This window comes from Culex pipiens, chromosome 2, assembly GCF_016801865.2.
Source record: "Culex pipiens pallens isolate TS chromosome 2, TS_CPP_V2, whole genome shotgun sequence".
Classification (NCBI taxonomy): Eukaryota; Metazoa; Arthropoda; class Insecta; order Diptera; family Culicidae; genus Culex; species Culex pipiens.
The window spans coordinates 25,828,504-25,834,145 of NC_068938.1; the positions used below are offsets into that span (position 1 = coordinate 25,828,504).

At 38.5% G+C, this 5,642-nt stretch overlaps 1 pseudogene; it reads right to left on the reverse strand.

The window, feature by feature from the left end:
• Positions 1 to 307: 307 nt before the first annotated feature.
• LOC120414584 (26S proteasome regulatory subunit 6A-B-like) lies at positions 308 to 1,266 on the reverse strand (annotated as a pseudogene).
• Between the last annotated feature and the right edge of the window lie 4,376 nt (positions 1,267 to 5,642).

Sequence of the window (5,642 nt, forward strand, 5' to 3'; positions counted from 1 at the left end):
AGATCCGGCCAACGAAAGAGGAAAAAATGTGAGGCGATTCTGGAGGAAACACATCTAAATTATTTAGAAGTGAACCCGTGCACCACGGGTTCATTATGTAAGGGTGGAAACCAGGGAAAATAATAAATGTGATTTTTAATTTGTCAATATTCACTACTTGTTTGCTTTTGCTCCTGACCAATCTGACTCGTGTACGATTCGAAAGCATTCTTAGGGAGGAGCATGCGGTGTCAACGGCAATATTCAATACTGTTGTTTTTTCATCATGACCAATCTGACTCGTGTACGATTCGAAAGCATTCTTAGGGAGGAGCATGCGGTGTCAACGGCAATATTCAATACTGTTGTTTTTTCATCATATTTAACAATACAAAAAAATGAAGCTTAAACCACAAATACAAATAAAATCCAAGGCGACTTCAATGTTCGTCTCTCGTCGAAATCCAATATAAGGAGTGAAGTGACCAAGTTAGGTTTAAAACATGCATATGCAACAGCTAGATGCATCTGCAGCGTAGACGCGTGCAGGAAGTATTCGCCGGCGCCTTTTCCTTGGCCAGTTCGAACGCGTCCCGGACGAGCTTGGAACCGTCTCCGGTGGACATCTGCACCAGCTGTGGGCCGGCCAGCTTCAGGCAGGTCGATTTTGTTTGCGCCACACAGGTACGAGTCAACAGCGTGCAGCACTCCCTTCGGCGGATAAATTCCCAGGTTCTTGAACTTGTCCTTGCGCGGCATCGACAGCATGACGGTCCAACCCGCCAATGTCCGAGTACTGCTCGGTGTGCCGTTCGTCCACCTCCATCGCCTTGACGCGCGCGTCGCACTCGGCCGGAAGTGTCTCCAGGAAGAGGTACGAGTCCTGTTCACGCCCACCAAATCGCCCGGCTTGAGCTTCTCCGGATCAACCAATCCAATCACGGGCAAAAAGTACGTCTGCCGTGTCGAAGTCTTAATGACGGTGCGCTTTCCCTTCCGCTAGGAATCCAGCACCACCACCACCCCGTCGTCCTCCGTCTCCTGCGGGTCCACGTACAGCAGCTCGATCGACTTGTCCTCCAGGGTTACCGCCATCTCGCTTGCTGGTGCCTTACTGAGTCCGGAACACGCACTAAATTCAACACAAAACAATGGAAAACCCGGATTTACTACGACGATGCTGCTGCCCCTGGAAATTGCCGGATGATAACAGAACGCCAGCGAATCTCCCGGCCGGGAAATTTAATAGAGACAGATTGATTTTTTTGTTTGTAAACAATCAGCAGTGCGTGCAGCGTTGCCACATGTACAGATATTTTTGGCACAGACCAAACACTCAAACTAATTATTTTTACAGTTAAAATACACTTGAGTAGTTTTTGTAAACTGCACTAAAAAGATAAACATTTTTTGCATCTTTTTACTTGTTTAGTTTTTGATAAAAATGTGTTTCTTTAAAGTTATACTTGATTGAGTGTTTGGTCTGTGCCAAAAATATCTGTACGTGTGGCATGCCTGCAGTGCGTGCGTTTACCTGTCATGTGAAAAACACTGAAATAAAATTCATAGAAGAATGGTGTATGCACGTGAATATGGATGCACATACGGATCAACTTATGAAATAAATGCAATATATTTGGAGTGACCACCTCGTGTGCCAAGGCCTTCGGATACACTCAAACCTCGATGATTTGACACCAACTGTTGTCAAACGAACGGAGTCACTTTTTAGTTTGACACCCCTTTTAAACGGAGTTCACACACACTACCAAACGTTTGTTTTGATAGTGTTCGTGAGCGCCGTGTAAAAAGTGACAGTTCATTTTTTAGTTTGACTTTGACAAACCAACGAGGTAGGTACAAACTAAAATAGTGTCAAACGAAAAAACTAACTCACCGACCAACATAATTTTCGCGCAGACCCAACTCGAGGGGAAGCATAAACTTTGAGGTCCCCAGAAACGCGTGCAGTTTGAATTTTTCTAAAGCGACGAACCGCCCTAATTCTTCATACAAACTTACACTGAAAGAAACCAACATAGGAATCTCAAGTGTTTTTTCACGTGAGAGTCTCCAAAAATCAACACAATAAATTCACGTGCTTTTCCTTTGACCTACACATGTTTTACATGCCAAATGGACGTGAAAATCATCCCAAATCAGCTGATCGCTATCGAAAGACCTTTCACTCTTTTTTCGACTGCTGTTCACTTCATGTTCACATGAATTTCACTTAGATTTGCCCCATTTGACATTTCCTTTGATATCGAAGTGAAAAACACGTGAGGTTGAAATGTTTTGGTTTTGAAATAAATACGTGTGGCGAAAAATTCTCCATTAGTAAGATGGCCACGGACGGTGCTGGTTCAAAAGTAGCATTTCGGATTGGAATGTTATTTTCGCCAACAAATTACTTTATTTTTTTCATATTTGTGCGCTGGTAAGTTAAAACAAGAGAAAACTGTACATTTGATTGAAATTAATGCGGACTCATTTCATTTTTCCAGAAGATCAGGCACCGGCCAAAAGTCGTCTACGGAATCTGCGTCGATCCGGTGCTGTTTCTCGAGATTCACCAAGAACATCAAGGGCGGGCTAGGGATCCGCCAGCTGCCGGATCGAGAATTGTTTGCTCGTCTTAGTGGACCTTTGGTCGGCCAGTTTGGGCCCGTTCGAGAACGAGGTTGACCATGAAGATTCACCGGTCCAGCAGGGCCGTACTTCTTGAATGTCTCGATGGCCAACGCCGTCGAAACATGGTCAGCGTAGCAGTGAAAGTTAAATGTCAGTGAAGTGAAATGTGATTTTTTATATTTTACATGTATCCAAACAGATGCTTTGATTTAGAATAAAACTTATTTTTGTTTGAAACCGTGAAATAAATTATTGAAAAAAATAAGAAAATCATTGTCTTTGTTTTACACACCTTATAAACTTTGGAAAAACATTTGACTTGAGCATGAGCATGAGCATGGTTGACTGCCAATGAGCTGCTACTCCGTTATTGACAGATCAGCTGAAGTTAAACAATGAATCAAAAATGATCAGTGGGAGCCAACCATCCGTTCACTGTTTAACCCCTGAAGACCCCGACTTTATTAGTCAATACCGGCGCCCTCCCAAGAAGCCTGCAGTTCAACAAAAGGGAGGAATGTTAGTCCGATAGTTGAAGTTGCAGACTCATCAAGCACATAGTTTTTCGCTATATACTTGTTGATACCGCTTGAGACCGTTGAATCCACAGCATCTCCTTCAAGCATCACGTGATTATTTTTTTTTTTGGGTTAGTAGGATAAGGTATTGGCTTTTCGATGCCTCCCGAGCTACGATGCTATGGGGAGGACTTTCATAACAAACCCGTCGGCGAGCCTTCCGAGCAACGATGCTATGGGAAGGTCTTTCTAATTAGCACACCAAAACACTCGCGCACAGGTATTTAAATACTGAATAAATGTAATTTTTCATCACGATTACCCAGACGACATTGATGATATAGGAAGGACTTTTTTACAGTCATTTACAGTTATACTTAATGCAACAATTCACACGACGTCGTGCCTCCCGATCAACGATGATATAGGAAGGACTTGAGCAAGCCAATCAGGATGAAACACGAAATAAAATTCTTTTCTTTTCACACACAATGCCACATAATTGACCGCGCGTCACCACCCAACTAATTGAACTCCAGATTTTTTTTATCATCTTTTTTTTTTATCAACTTTTTTTTTACTAAAACTCAATTTCCCAAAATACTTCATAAAATCGATCGATGCCAGTTGGAATAAATTTTTACGATCATTTACGATGAAAATTATCGCGAAAAGAACAGGACTGCGCGTCCCCTGAAGCACTGCACTTATGATGTCCAATAAGTTATAATAACCAATTACCCCAGGCACACAAACAGCGACATAAAAAAAAATGAGCATGCAAAAACAAGACAGCGCGTCCGCGTGGTCAGCGCACTAATCTGAAAAAAAAATAAGAAAATCATTGTCTTTATTTTACACACCTGAATACCATTGGCAAAACATTTGACTTACACTATAAACTCATTTAACATTCATGAGAAAAGCATTGCAAATTCATGTGCGTCTTCACGTGAAGTTAACGTGTTTTGCTTTTGAATTTACCGAGTCGCGCCATGAAAATTATCCAAGTGATTTGCACGTGACATTCATATGGAAAGTAGTATGGGGCAGATTCACGTGTGAAACATGTGATATTGCTATGTGCCTTTCTTTCAGTGTAGGAGAAAAACCATTCGGCCCTGTCCAAATATGTTTGAAAAATTCAAAGTGCACGTGAATTCAAGTTTAAATCTGAACACATCAAGTGACGTTTATTTCGCATTTTCAATTAAATTTTTCGTTTTAATTTTCCCATGATTTAGATAAAATGAAAATAGATGTAACACTTTAGATTAAAAATATATATTTTTTTGTATTTTAATTTTGGAAAGAAACATTATTGCATTTTGTGATTCCTTATTTTGATTTTTTTTATAAATTTTTAATGGCTACTCGATAACTTTTATTTGCAAATCCAAAAATAAGCATAACAATTTTTATAAATTTGATCAGTGATTCTTAACCCATCAGACAACTTTTGTTCTACGTAAATATAAAAATATAAAAATTGAAATGGTATTAACATTGCAATGAAAAAAGTATTTTAAAATGCATTTTACACATGCCCAGTTGTTTTGCAATGTATTGACGATTTTTTTCTCGCCGAATTTTTTTTAAGGTTCCAGGATGACCACTCAAATCACATTTTCAAATTCCCGACTTTTCCAGAATCTTAAATAATATGCATTTCTTATTCAAAGAATTATTTTAGACAAAAAACTCTTTATAATGAAGTCAATATCAAATCGAAAAAAAATCTAAATGAATTACTACAAATCAAACTATTAGCAATTTTCGTATAGTCAGAAACTTAACAATAAATTCATAGAAAAATATTTCAAAAATGGAACAATATAATTTCAATGTTTTTTTAAATTGACAAACGTATAATTTTTTATACTTCGTTTCAGCATGAAAAGGCATAAAGTTGAAGATAGCTGAATTCAAAATGTTATTCTAAATTTTGTTTTAAATCAAAGATCGCTTAAACCATGATTATTGTTATAATTCATTCAAAGAATTTAGAAAAATATTGAGGAATTCGTTTTGAATGAGTTTGCAAAGTTCCCTTTTTAATTTTGTAATTTTTTATTTTGATTTTTTTTATTAATGTTGATTTATCTAATTGTCAGTATATAACTGTTGAATGAATTCAGTAAAAATCTGTTTGATAATTTTCCATGTTTTACCACTTATTTTATGTGAAATGATTGAAGAGACAAATTCTTTAAACATATTTATAATTATTTGCTTATATTGGCAATTTGCGGCGAGAAATATTAAGCTAACCTAGGACAGATAGAGGAGAGACAGAATTGAAGATCGCGACAACAGTTTTTTCAAACCTTTTGTCACATGGTGGATAGATCCAGACAGGGCGCTGGCAGTTATAAGGGGAAAGGAGGTGAAGAAGCTAAGGGCCATTCATTCTAAGTGTAATATTTGGTTGAACTAGCTTTTTAGGGGTCTTCCATTAACCGACACAGAAGGTGTCGGAGAATGTCCCACATAGTTGACACACGATAATTT